At 48.3% G+C, this 14,608-nt stretch overlaps 1 pseudogene; it reads left to right on the forward strand.

The window, feature by feature from the left end:
• LOC135543083 (uncharacterized) overlaps window positions 1-10,235 on the forward strand; it is a 36,126-nt pseudogene extending 25,891 nt beyond the window's left edge.
• Window positions 10,236-14,608: the final 4,373 nt, after the last annotated feature.

Here is a 14,608-nt window from a genome sequence, read left to right on the forward strand (position 1 = left end):
GGGACAGAGGGGTGGAGGTGGTGGAGGTGGAGGGGACTGGGGACAGAGGGGTGGAGGTGGTGGAGGTGGAGGGGACTGGGGACAGAGGGGTGGAGGTGGTGGAGGTGGAGGGGACTGGGGACAGAGGGGTGGAAGTGGTGGAGGTGGAGGGGACTGGGGACAGAGGGGTGGAAGTGGTGGAGGTGGAGGGGACTGGGGACAGAGGGGTGGAGGTGGTGGAGGTGGAGGGGACTGGGGACAGAGGGGTGGAGGTGGTGGAGGTGGAGGGGACTGGGGACAGAAGGGTGGTGGAGGTGGAGGGGACTGGGGACAGAGGGGTGGAGGTGGTGGAGGTGGAGGGGACTGGGGACAGAGGGGTGGAGGTGGTGGAGGTGGAGGGGACTGGGGACAGAGGGGTGGTGGAGGTGGAGGGGACTGGGGATAGAGGGGTGGAAGTGGTGGAGGTGGAGGGGACTGGGGACAGAGGGGTGGAGGTGGTGGAGGTGGAGGGGACTGGGGACAGAGGGGTGGAGGTGGTGGAGGTGGAGGGGACTGGGGACAGAGGGGTGGAGGTGGTGGAGGTGGAGGAGACTGGGGACAGAGGGGTGGAGGTGGTGGAGGTGGAGGGGACTGAGGACAGAGGGGTGGTGGAGGTGGAGGGGACTGGGGACAGAGGGGTGGAAGTGGTGGAGGTGGAGGGGACTGGGGACAGAGGGGTGGAGGTGGTGGAGGTGGAGGGGACTGGGGACAGAGGGGTGGAAGTGGTGGAGGTGGAGGGGACTGGGGACAGAGGGGTGGAGGTGGTGGAGGTGGAGGGGACTTGGGACAGAGGGGTGGAGGTGGTGGAGGTGGAGGGGACTGGGGACAGAGGGGTGGTGGAGGTGGAGGGGACTGGGGACAGAGGGGTGGAGGTGGTGGAGGTGGAGGGGACTGGGGACAGAGGGGTGGAAGTGGTGGAGGTGGAGGGGACTGGGACAGAGGGGTGGAGGTGGTGGAGGTGGAGGGGACTGGGGACAGAGGGGTGGAGGTGGTGTAGGGGACTGGGGACAGAGGGGGGAGGTGGTGGAGGTGGAGGGGACTGGGGACAGAGGGGTGGAGGTGGTGGAGGTGGAGGGGACTGGGGACAGAGGGGTGGAGGTGGTGGAGGGGACTGGGGACAGAGGGGTGGAGGTGGTAGAGGTGGAGGGGACTGGGGACAGAGGGGTGGAAGTGGTGGAGGTGGAGGGGACTGGGGACAGAGGGGTGGAGGTGGTGGAGGTGGAGGGGACAGAGGGGTGGAGGTGGTGGAGGGGACTGGGGACAGAGGGGGGGAGGTGGTGGAGGTGGAGGGGACTGGGGACAGAGGGGTGGAGGTGTTGGAGGGGACTGGGGACAGAAGGGTGGAGGTGGTGGAGGTGGAGGGGACTGGGGACAGAGGGGTGGAGGTGGAGGGGACTGAGGACAGAGGGCTGGAGGTGGTGGAGGTGGAGGGGACTGGGGACAGAGGGGTGGAGGTGGTGGAGGGGACTGGGGACAGACTGGTGGAGGTGGTGGAGGTGGAGGGGACTGGGGACAGAGGGGTGGAGGTGGAGGGGACTGAGGACAGAGGGGTGGAGGTGGTGGAGGTGGAGGGTACTGGGGACAGAGGGGTGGAGGTGGTGGAGGTGGAGGGGACTGGGGACAGAGGGGTGGAAGTGGTGGAGGTGGAGGGGACTGGGGACAGAGGGGTGGAGGGAAAGGTTAGCACGGTCCCTTTAGTTTTTTTTTCTTCTTCTTCTCTTCCCACACGGCACGTTAGTGGTGATGAATCAGACCCACACGGCACGTTAGTGGTGATGAATCAGACCCACACGGCACGTTAGTGGTGATGAATCAGACCCACACGGCACGTTAGTGGTGATGAATCAGACCCACACGGCACGTTAGTGGTGATGAATCAGACCCACACGGCACGTTAGTGGTGATGAATCAGACCCACACGGCACGTTAGTGGTGATGAATCAGACCCACACGGCATGTTAGTGGTGATGAATCAGACCCACACGGCACGTTAGTGGTGATGAATCAGACCCACACGGCACGTTAGTGGTGATGAATCAGACCCACACGGCACGTTAGTGGTGATGAATCAGACCCACACGGCCCTCCTCTGGCTCTCCTCTGGAACCTCTTTGAAGTTCATGGCAGGCGGCGGGCGAGCTCTTTCTCAGACGGATGCCCTTGATGACAAGAGGCACCCCCGTGTTTATAGCACAACTCTGACATGTCATAAAAGTCTGGCCCGGGCAGCCAGTGTGGGTCGAATAAACAGGCTCAGGCTGCCCGCCCCCCTCCGTTCTCAAGATGCCAATGACAAGTTTTGGTTCCACATCAACAGTTTCGGACAATGTTGTCTGGTATCAGATGAGGGAGTGACTGGTGGAATATGTAAGATTGTCGGGCTGGGTTACTTTAGGAATGAGAAGTATGATACCATCAGCAAATGATTCACAAGAGGTCAACATTCAAAGGCCAAAGGTCTCCGTTTAAGACTTTATATTTAGACTTTGTATTTAGTCAATGCAAAGTGTTGTCTGCAGTACACATACTATATAAACTGAGTGTACAAAACATTAAGAACACCTGCTCTTTCCATGACATATACTGACCAGGTGAAAGCTAGGATCCCTTATTGATGTCACCTGTTTAATGCACTTCAATCAGTGTAGAGTAGGGGAGTAGACGGGTTAAAGAAGGATTTTTAAGCATTGAAACAATTGAGACATGGATTGTGTATGTGTGTGATTCAGAGAGTGAATGGGCAAGACAAAATATTGAAGTGCCTTTGAATAGTGTATGGTAGTAGGTGCCAGGTGCACCGGTTTGAGTTTGTCAAGAACTGCAACGCTGCTGGGTTTTTCACGCCAAACAGTTTCCCGTGTATATCAAGAATGGTCCACCACCCAAAGTACATCCAGCCAACTTGACACAACTGTGGGAAACATTGGGATCAACATGGGCCAGCATCCCTGTGGAATGCTTTCGACACCTTATAGAGTCCATATCCCGATTAATTGTGGCTGTTCTGAGGGCAAAAGAGGGTGTAACTCAATATTAGGAAGGGTCTGAATACTTATGTAAATGTGATATTTCAGTTATTTAAAAAAAAAGTACTTTTACAGAAACATTTTTTTGTCATTATGGGGTATTGTGTGTAGATTGATGGACACACACACACACACACACACACACACACACACACACACACACACACACACACACACACACACACACACACACACACACACACACACACACACACACACAATTGAATCCATTTTAGAATTAGGCTGTAATGTAACAAAATGTGGAAAAATGTAAGAGGTCTGAGTAGCTTCCGAATACATTATATATATACACTACTGGTCAAAGGTTTTAGGACACCTACTCTTTCAAGGGTTTTTGTTTATTTTTACTATTTTCTACATTGTAGAATAATAGTGAAGACATTAAAACTATGAAATAACACATATGGAATCATGTAGTAGCCAAAAAAGCATTAAACAAATCAAAATATATTTTATATTTGAGATTCTTCAAATAGCCACCCTTTGCCTTGATGACAGCATTGCACACTCTTGGCATTCTCTCAACCAGCTTCATGAGGTAGTCACCTGGAATGCATTTCAATTAACAGGTGTGTCTTGTTAAAAGTTCATTTGTGGAATTTCTTTCCGTCTTAATGCATTTGAGCCAATCAGTTGTGTTGTGACAAGGTAGGGGTGGTATACAGAAGATAGCCCTATTTGGCAAAAGACCAAGTCCATATTATGGCAAGAACAGCTCAAATAAGCAAAGACAAATCCTTGATGAAAACCTGCTCCAGAGCTCTCAGGACTTCAGACCGGGGAAAATGTTCACCTTCCAACAGGACAACGACCCTAAACACACAGCCAAGACAACGCAGAAGTGGCTTCGGGACAAGTCTCTAAATGTCCTTGAGTGGCCCAGCCAGAGCACGGACTTGAACCCGATCGAATATGTCCGTAGAGACCTGAAAATAGCTGTGCAGCGACGTTCCCCAATACAACCTGACAGAGCTTGAGAGGATCTGCAGAGAAGAATGGGAGAAACTCCCCAAATAAAGGTGTGCCAAGCTTGTAGCGTCATACCCACGAAGACTCGAAGCTGTAATCACTGCCAAAGGTGTTCCAACAAAGTAGTGAGTAAAGTGTCTGAATACTAATGTAAATGTAATATTTCATTTTATTATTTGTAATACATTTGGAAAAATAAAAACTGGTTTTTGCTAAGTCATTATGGAATATTGTGTGTAGATTGATGAGAAAAAAATAGATTTAATCCATTTTAGAATAAGGCTGTAACGTAACAAAATGAGGAAAAAGTCAAGCGGTCTGAATACTTTCCCGAATGCACTGGATACACCGAGTGTACAAAACAGTAAAGACACCATCCTAATACTGAGTTGCACCCCGTTATGTTTCCATCTTCGTTGCGCCCCCCACAGCTTTACTCTGGATTCCCCTGGTCAGTCTATGTCATGGAAATGCTTGTGTTCTTTGCATATTGTGCAGAATTGTCTTTGAAGAGCAAGAACATGTGGACAATAGGCCGACAGTGAGCGTTTGTGCTTCAGTGCTTGCCTCTAAAGTTCAGTGAATTGCCTTGTTAAAAGAAGTCTGTTGGGAAAGTAGTACAACAGCAAACAAGAAAAAGCAGCATACTTTTCCAGGCACACTTTGATCTCTCAGAGCCTGTGGAATAGCTGCCTTGACTAGCCTCACAGCAGAGTCAATGCACGTGTTTGAGATCGACTACCGTCATCAGGATTTCTAATCTACAAATCCCCTTGTATCCCAAATAACTGTGTATAAGCAATTCTTGTGATCGAGATTGGCTGTTCTTGCTAAAACAGGTCCCCTCTATCAGATAAAGCCTCTATCTGCTCCCAACACACCACCACCAGCACACTGCCCACGGTCAACCTTTGTCTTGGTGCCTGGACCAAGTCCATCTTTCAACTCTCAAGTCCATGTCCAAGGACCATGTCCATGGCTAGGAGGGTGTGAGACGTGGGGGTAGGGATGATGATAGGAGTGGGAACCAAACAGGACACGGCGCACAGCGAGTAACCTGAGAGAAGTGACCTGGGCGTCGGGCCATATCGACAGGGAGATCAGGCCTGGAAGTAAAGCCTTCTCCAAAGCAGCTCTGGGGGTTATCAGTCCATCTCTGGCCCCTCTCCAGCCCACTCTACTTGACCCCTGGTAGACCCTGACCCTCTCATGTGCCACTGTTTGTGTGTTTGCTGAGCATTCAATGGCCGTGGCCTTTGATTTGGGTTCTCTGTGTATGCATGTGTGTGTGTGTGTGTGTGTGTGTGTGTGAGAGGGGGTTTGATGTTGTCCAGGGCCTTTGCAAGACATAATGCTGTCACTGATGTATTTAGGAGTAGGTGCTGTTCTGTGAGACAACACATTGTAGGTTTCAGATTCTATCAGCTCTAGATACTGAGCCTTCCTCTGACCTGACCTGTCCTTGACACCAGATACTCCACTGTTTGGATACCATTACATTTTTATGGCTTTTTTGGGGGGAAATGGAACCCTTTCCTCCTCCAACTCTTTTTTCCCTCTCTACCGAGCAGCAGGCGCCTCATAGAAACCGCCCTGATACTACTGGACCGATTTTTGAAGAAGCGTTCTGTCAGAACCTCCCAAGGAGATGTCAAAATGTTGATGTTAAGTTAGAAAATTGTTTCCCCCGGCGTGACTTTAAAAGGGAAACATGTGTCTAGGCCTAAGAAAAGAAGAGGTGATATATAAATGCAGATGCACTCAGCCCGTCTCCAGTTCAGGATATGAATGAGTGAGATAAGAATGTGGAGTATTTGGCTGTGGATTATATAAACCTGCACTGTAAACAGAGTGGGTGTGAGCAGCAGGCTGTGGCGTGGTGGTTGGTGCCCGGGGGCCTGGGGGTCCATGGGGGCTTGGGGGCTGGGGACACACCCTGGAGAGAGCCCTTCTGGGTGCAGGTTTACTAAGGCTGCTTTTGGCCACTGACTCTCTCTCTCTCTCTCTCTCTCTCTCTCTCTGCCCCCTTTCACTCGATTCTGTCTCTCCCTCTGCCTCTCACTCTCTCTGTTCAGAAGAGGAGAGGCTGTAGTCCCACAGTGTGTGTAGAGCTTTCTCTGCTTCTCTTTGCTCTGACTCTGCCAGGCCAGCTGCAGGCTGCAGGCATTCCACTCGTTACAGCATGTCATCCAGCACCTCTTTAAACTGGACAGGCTGTAGGGGGCTGGAGCTGAGGATGGAGCTGGGCAGCATGCCAGGGCCTCAACCCCTACTTAACCAGGCCTACGCACTTTATAAAAGATACCCAGGACAGGTTTCTAGCGGGACGCACACCATGGATCACTTTTAATTACCCTACAGAAGTAGAACAGGAATTAAATTGGAAAATAAGATGGCCGGACAGATTAGGTCTTTGTTAAATTGTAGTTGCTTAATGTTCCTAGCATTGTGTCGTATCAGGATAATGCTGTACTGTAGAAGTGTCCTGTGGAGTCGGTGGATGTGGAAAAGAGACGGTGGTTAGGTCAGTTAGGATCACCACTTTATTTTAAGAATGTGAAATGTCAGAATAATAGGAGAGAGAATTATTTATTTCAGCTTTTATTTCGTTCATCACATTTCCAGTGGGTCAGAAGTGTACATACACTCAATTAGTATTTGGTAGCATTGCCTATAAATTGTTTAACTTGGATCAAACATTTCGGGTAGCCTTCCACAAGCTTTGCACAATAAGTTGGGTGAATTTTGGACCATTCCTCCTGACAGAGTTCGTGTAACTGAGTCAGGTTTGTAGGCCTCCTTGCTCGCACATGCTTTTTCAGTTCTGCCCACAAATTTTCTATAGGGTTGAGGTCAGAGCTTTGTGATGGCCACTCCAATACCTTGACTTTGTTGTCCTTAAGCCATTTTGCCACAACGTTGGAAGTGTGCTTGGGACCATTGTCCATTTGGAAGACCCATTTGGAACCAAGCTTTAATTTCCTGACTGATGTCTTGAGATGTTGCTTCAATATATCCACATAATTTTTCTTCGTCATGATGCCATCTATTTTGTGAAGTGCATCAGCCCCTCCTGCCACAAAGCACCCCCACAACATGATGCTGCCACCGCCATGCTTCACGGTTGGGATGGTGTTCTTCAGCTTGCAAGCCTCCCCTTTTTCCTCCAAACATAACGATGGTCATTATGGTCAAACAGTTCTATTTTTGTTTCATCAGACCAGAGAGCGTAGCCTCTTCTGTAGCCTGTCAACTATGTGTCTATCTATCCCTGTTCTCTCCTCTCTGCACAGACCATACAAACGCTCCACACCGCGTGGCCGCGGCCATCCTAATCTGGTGGTCCCAGCGCGCACGACCCACGTGGAGTTCCAGGTCTCCGGTAGCCTCTGGAACTGCCGATCTGCGGCCAACAAGGCAGAGTTCATCTCAGCCTATGCCTCCCTCCAGTCCCTCGACTTCTTGGCACTGACGGAAACATGGATCACCACAGATAACACTGCTACTCCTACTGCTCTCTCTTCGTCCGCCCACGTGTTCTCGCACACCCCGAGAGCTTCTGGTCAGCGGGGTGGTGGCACCGCATCTCTCCCAAGTGGTCATTCTCTCTCCCCTTACCCATCTGTCTCCCAATTCCATGCTGTCACAGTTACCAGCCCTTTCAAGCTTAACATCCTTATCATTTATCGCCCTCCAGGTTCCTTATCAATGAGCTTGATGCCTTGATAAGCTCCTTTCCTGAGGACGGCTCACCTCTCCAGTCCTGGGCGACTTTAACCTCCCCACGTCTACCTTTGACTCATTCCTCTCTGCCTCCTTCTTTCCACTCCTCTCCTCTTTTGACCTCACCCTCTCACCTTCCCCCCTACTCACAAGGCAGGCAAAACGCTCGACCTCATCTTTACTAGATGCTGTTCTTCCACTAACCTCATTGCAACTCCCCTCCAAGTCTCCGACCACTACCTTGTATCCTTTTCCCTCTCGCTCTCATCCAACACTTCCCACACTGCCCCTACTCGGATGGTATCGCGCCGTCCCAACCTTCGCTCTCTCTCCCCGCTACTCTCTCCTCTTCCATCCTATCATCTCTTCCCTCTGCTCATACCTTCTCCAACCTATCTCCTGATTCTGCCTCCTCAACCCTCCTCTCTTCCCTTTCTGCATCCTTTGACTCTCTATGTCCCCTATCCTCCAGGCCGGCTCGGTCCTCCCCTCCCGCTCCGTGGCTCGACGACTCACTGCGAGCTCACAGAACAGTGCTCCGGGCAGCCGAGCGGAAATGGAGGAAAACTCGCCTCCTTGCGGACCTGGCATCCTTTCACTCCCTCCTCTCTACATTTTCCTCCTCTGTCTCTGCTGCTAAAGCCACTTTCTACCACTCTAAATTCCAAGCATCTGCCTCTAACCCTAGGAAGCTCTTTGCCACCTTCTCCTCCCTCCTGAATCCTCCTCCCCCCCCCCCTCCTCCCTCTCTGCAGATGACTTCGTCAACCATTTTGAAAAAAAGGTCGACGACATCCGATCCACGTTTGCTAAGTCAAACGACACCGCTGGTTCTGCTCACACTGCCCTACCCTGTGCTCTGACCTCTTTCTCCCCTCTCTCTCCAGATGAAATCTCGCTTCTTGTGACGGCCAGGCCGCCCAACAACCTGCCCGCTTGACCCTATCCCCTCCTCTCTTCTCCAGACCATTTCCGGAGACCTTCTCCCTTACCTCACCTCGCTCATCAACTCATCCCTGACCGCTGGCTACATCCCTTCCGTCTTCAAGAGAGCGAGAGTTGCACCCCTTCTGAAAAAACCTACACTCGATCCCTCCGATGTCAACAACTACAGACCAGTATCCCTTCTTTCTTTTCTCTCCAAAACTCTTGAACGTGCCGTCCTTGGCCAGCTCTCCCGCTATCTCTCTCAGAATGACCTTCTTGATCCAAATCAGTCAGGTTTCAAGACTAGTCATTCAACTGAGACTGCTCTTCTCTGTATCACGGAGGCGCTCCGCTCCGCACTGCTAAAGCTAACTCTCTCTCCTCTGCTCTCATCCTTCTAGACCTATCGGCTGCCTTTGATACTGTGAACCATCAGATCCTCCTCTCCACCCTCTCCGAGTTGGGCATCTCCTCGCGGCCCACGCTTGGATTGCGTCCTACCTGACCGGTCGCTCCCTACCAGGTGGCGTGGCGAGAATGTCTCCTCGCCACGCGCTCTCACCACTGGTGTCCCCCAGGGCTCTGTTCTAGGCCCTCTCCTATTCTCGCTATACACCAAGTCACTTGGCTCTGTCATAACCTCACATGGTCTCTCCTATCATTGCTATGCAGACGACACACAATTAATCTTCTCCTTTCCCCCTTCTGATGACCAGGTGGCGAATCGCATCTCTGCATGTCTGGCAGACATATCAGTGTGGATGACGGATCACCACCTCAAGCTGAACCTCGGCAAGACGGAGCTGCTCTTCCTCCCGGGGAAGGACTGCCCGTTCCATGATCTCGCCATCACGGTTGACAACTCCATTGTGTCCTCCTCCCAGAGCGCTAAGAACCTTGGCGTGATCCTGGACAACACCCTGTCGTTCTCAACTAACATCAAGGCGGTGGCCCGTTCCTGTAGGTTCATGCTCTACAACATCCGCAGAGTACGACCCTGCCTCACACAGGAAGCGGCGCAGGTCCTAATCCAGGCACTTGTCATCTCCCGTCTGGATTACTGCAACTCGCTGTTGGCTGGGCTCCCTGCCTGTGCCATTAAACCCCTACAACTCATCCAGAACGCCGCAGCCCGTCTGGTGTTCAACCTTCCCAAGTTCTCTCACGTCACCCCGCTCCTCCGCTCTCTCCACTGGCTTCCAGTTGAAGCTCGCATCCGCTACAAGACCATGGTGCTTGCCTACGGAGCTGTGAGGGGAACGGCACCGCAGTACCTCCAGGCTCTGATCAGGCCCTACACCCAAACAAGGGCACTGCATTCATCCACCTCTGGCCTGCTCGCCTCCCTACCACTGAGGAAGTACAGTTCCCGCTCAGCCCAGTCAAAACTGTTCGCTGCTCTGGCCCCCCAATGGTGGAACAAACTCCCTCACGACGCCAGGACAGCGGAGTCAATCACCACCTTCCGGAGACACCTGAAACCCCACCTCTTCAAGGAATACCTAGGATAGGATAAAGTAATCCTTCTCACCCCCCCCCCTTAAATGATTTAGATGCACTATTGTAAAGTGGCTGTTCCACCTCATGTCAGAAGGTGAATTCACCAATTTGTAAGTCGCTCTGGATAAGAGCGTCTGCTAAATGACTTAAATGTAAATGTAAATGTAAATGCAGAGGACATTTCTCCAAAAAGTACGATCTTTGTCCCCATGTGCAGTTGCAAAGTGTAGTCTGGCTTTTTTATGGCGGTTTTGGTGCAGTGGCTTCTTCCTTGCTGAGCGCCCTTTCAGGTTATCCTTCCTCAGCGGTATGACGGCTGCATGTTTCCATGGTGTTTATACTTGCGTACTATTGTTTGTACAGATGAACGTGGTGCCTTCAGGCATTTGGAAATTGCTCCTATGGATGAACCAGACTTGTGGAGGTCTCCAATTGTTTTCCTGAGGTCTTCGCTGATTTCTTTTGATTTTTCCCATTATGTCAAGCAAAGAGGCACTGAGTTTGAAGGTAGGCCTTGACATACATCCACAGGTACACCTCCAATTGACTCAAATGATGTCATTTAGCCTATCAGAAGCTTCTAAAGCCATGTCATCATGTAAATGTAACATCATCTAAACTTCTGACCCACTGGAAATGTGATACAGTGAATTATAAGTGAAATAATCTGTCTGTAAACAATTGTTAGAAAAATTACTTGTGTCCTGCACAAAGTAGATGTCCTAACCGACTTGCCAAAACTATGGTTTGTTAACAAGAAATGTGTGGAGTGGTTGAAAAACTAGCTTTAAGTGTATGTGTAACCTAAGTGTATGTAAACTTCCGACTTCAACTGTACATTTATACATCTAAATGACTCTGAAACAACTTCCATTGACATGTGAATATGTCCTAATATGGACACCGTACCGAAAGTCATACTGTATAAGCCAGTCTGCAACGTTTGTTGATGTGCTTGGTCACGTTCAGCACGTGATAGCTGTGTAACGGTTCTCTGGGCAGACAATTGCAACTCCAAGCGGCCAGAGACACGTAAATAACAGCACAAGCATCACTTGGCTGCTGCAGGCTGAGGCTATGCAGTTGGATAACTATAGGTCCCACAAAGCTAGCTATTTTGCTGCCCTTATTGTGCCCACAAGCTTAACAAACTGTAAATCTGTAGAAATCTCATTAAAGCAATACCGGAGTCTACACTGTAAGATCTTCAGGCACGAGCGTTTATTACCCTATAGAGGATGCTGCCATATCCAGAAAGTAAACAAAGCTTTTAATCCTATGAAAATGTTACAGGTCTCTGAATCATAAATCTTCCTAAGCTGCACAACATCAGTTGAACTGGGAGTCCCAAACTGTATAAATGTATACTACAGATCATATATCAAAGTAAGTAGGTATTACTCAGCATATGTTTTTTCTCTGTATGTTACACAAAGTCATGTACGGTATCATATTTTTGGGTCAGTGAAACGTATATTTAAAAAAAGATGATTTCATGTTTTGGCATGAGTTGATTGTTTGTACTTCATGTTGGATATTAGAGCAGGGCAAGCTTAACAAACAGGTGTTTCATATAAAACAGTCTTTGCCAAAAGACATTCAGATACAGTGCCTTCAGAAAGTATTCACATGGCTTGAATTTTTAAACATTTTCTAGTGTTACAGCCCTTAATTCAAGCTGAGCTGAGCTGAACTGAAGTATCCCAGAAATGTTTCATATGCACAAAAAGCTTATTTCTCTCAAAATGTGTGCATAAATTTGCTTACATCCCTGTTGGTGAGCATTTATCATTTTTCAAGATAATCCATGCATATCAATAAGCTGATTAAACAGCATGATCATTACACAGGTGCACCTTGTGCTGGGGGACAATAAAAGGCCACTCTAAAATGTGCAATTTCTTCACACAAAACAATATCACAAATGTATTGAGAGCGCGTGCAATTGGCATGCTGACTGGAGGAATGTCCTCCAGAGCTGTTGCCAGATAATTTAAGATTCATTTATCTACCATAAACTGCCTCCAACATAATTGTAAAGAAATTGCAGAGCATGTGTATGGCGTCGTGTGGGCGAGTGGTTAACTGATGTCGACATTGTAAACAGAGTGCCCCGTGGTGGTGGTGGGGTTATGGTATAGGCAGGCATGAGCTACTGACAACGAAGAGAAATTGCATTTTATCAATGGCAATTTGAATGCACAGAGATACCATGACGAGATCCTGAGGCCCATTGTCGTGCCATTCATCCGCTGCCATCACCTCATGTTTCAGCATGATAATGCACTGCCCCATATCACAAGTATCTGTACACAATTCCTGGAAGCTGAAAATGTCCCAGTTCCTGCATACTCACCAGACATGTTCATGTTCCCGCTGATATCCAACAACTTCGCACAGCCATTGAAGACGAGTAGGACAACATTCCACAGGCGCAATCAATAGCCTGATCAACTCTATTCGAAGGAGATGTGTCGCGCTACATGAGACAAATGGTTGTCACACCAGACACTGACTGGTTTTCTGTTCCACTCCCCTACCCTTTTTTAAGGTATCGCTGACCAACAGATGCATATCTGTGTTCCCAGTCATGGGAAGTCACATAATAAGTTGCAAGGACTCACTCTGTGTGCAATAATAGTGTTTAACATGATTTTTGAATGGCTACCTTATCTCTGCACCCCACACATACAATTATCTGTAAGGTCCCTCAGTCGAGCAGTGAATTTCAAACACAGATTCAACCACAAAGACCAGGGAGGTTTTCCAACGCCTCGCAAAGGAAGGCACCTATTGGTAGATGGGTAAAAAAAAAAACGTACATTGAATATCCCTTTGAGCATGGTGAAGTTATTAATTACCCTTCGGATGGTATATCAATACACCCAATCACTACAAAGATACAGGCGTCTGTCCTAACTTAGTTGCCTGGGAAGAAGGAAACCGCTCAGGGATTTCACCATGAGGCCAATGATGACTTTTTAACAGTTGCCGAGTTTAATGGCAGTGATAGGACAAAACAGAGGATGGATCAACAACATTGTACTTACTCCACAATACTAATCTTAATTACAGAGTGAAAAGAAGGAAGTATTCACGTAATAAAAATATTCCCAAACATGTATCCTGTTTGCAACAAGGCATTAGGTAAAACTGCAAAAACAAAAAAAATGGCAAAGAAATTAACTTTATGTCCTGAATACAAAGCTTTGAGTAACACGCCTCATATTTTCAAGCATGGTGGTGGCTGCATCATTGTATGGGTGTGCCTGGCATCGGCAAGGACTATGGATTTTTATTTAAATAAAAAATAAACAGAATTGAGCTAAGCAAAGGCAAAATCCTAGAGGAAATCCTGGTTCAGTCTGCTTTCCAACAGACACTGGGAGACAAATTCACCTTTCAGCAGGACAATAACCTAAAACACAAGGCCAAATATGCACTGGAGCTGCTTACCAAGACAGCATTGAGTGGCCTAGTTACAGTTTAGACTTAAACGGCCGTGAAAGTCTATGTCGAGACTTGAAAATGGCTGTCTAGCAATGATAAACAACTAACTTGACAGAGCTTGAAGAATTTTAAGATAATAATATGCAAATATTATACAATCCAGGTGTGCAAAGCTCTTAGAGACTTACCCAGAAAGACTCACAGCATTAATCGCTGCCAAAGGTGATTCTAACATGTATCGACTCAGGGGTGTGAATAGTTATGTAAATTAGATATTTCTGTATTTAATTTCAAATACATTAGCAAAAATGTCTAAAAACATGTTTTCACTTTTTCATTATTGTGTTTAGATGGGTGAGAGAGGAAAAAATCAATTTAATCCATTTCTCACTCAGAACAGTCTCAATTTGGCTCTACTAGGTGTCGAAAGCGTTCCACAGGGAGGCTAGCCCATGTTGACTCCAATGCTTCCCATAGTTGCGTCAAGTTGGTTGGATGTGCTTTGGGTGGTGGACCATTCATGATACACATGGGAAACTGTTGAGTGTGAAAAACCCAGCAGCGTTGCAGTTCTTGACACACTCAAACCGGTGCGCTTGGCACCTACTACCATACCCTGTTCAAAGACACTTACATATTCTGTCTTGATCATTCACTCTCTGAATCACACACATACACAATCCATGTCTCAATTGTTTCAATGCTTAAAAATCCTTCTTTAACCTGTCTCCTCCCCTTCATCTACATTGATTGAAGTGGATTTAACAGGTGACATCAATATGGGATCATAGCTTTCACCTGGATTCACCTGGTCAGTCTATGTCGTGGAAAGAGCAGGTGTTCCTAATGTTTTGTACACTCTGGGTACTTTATGTGTGTCACCAAGAAGTGCACATTCACATGATACAGCATGTGCATTGAATATCATCACTCCTGTCATACAACCAAACCCACAGAGATTAAGAGAAAAATGG

The sequence above is a fragment of the Oncorhynchus masou genome, chromosome 7 (assembly GCF_036934945.1).
Source record: "Oncorhynchus masou masou isolate Uvic2021 chromosome 7, UVic_Omas_1.1, whole genome shotgun sequence".
In the NCBI taxonomy this organism is placed as follows: Eukaryota; Metazoa; Chordata; class Actinopteri; order Salmoniformes; family Salmonidae; genus Oncorhynchus; species Oncorhynchus masou.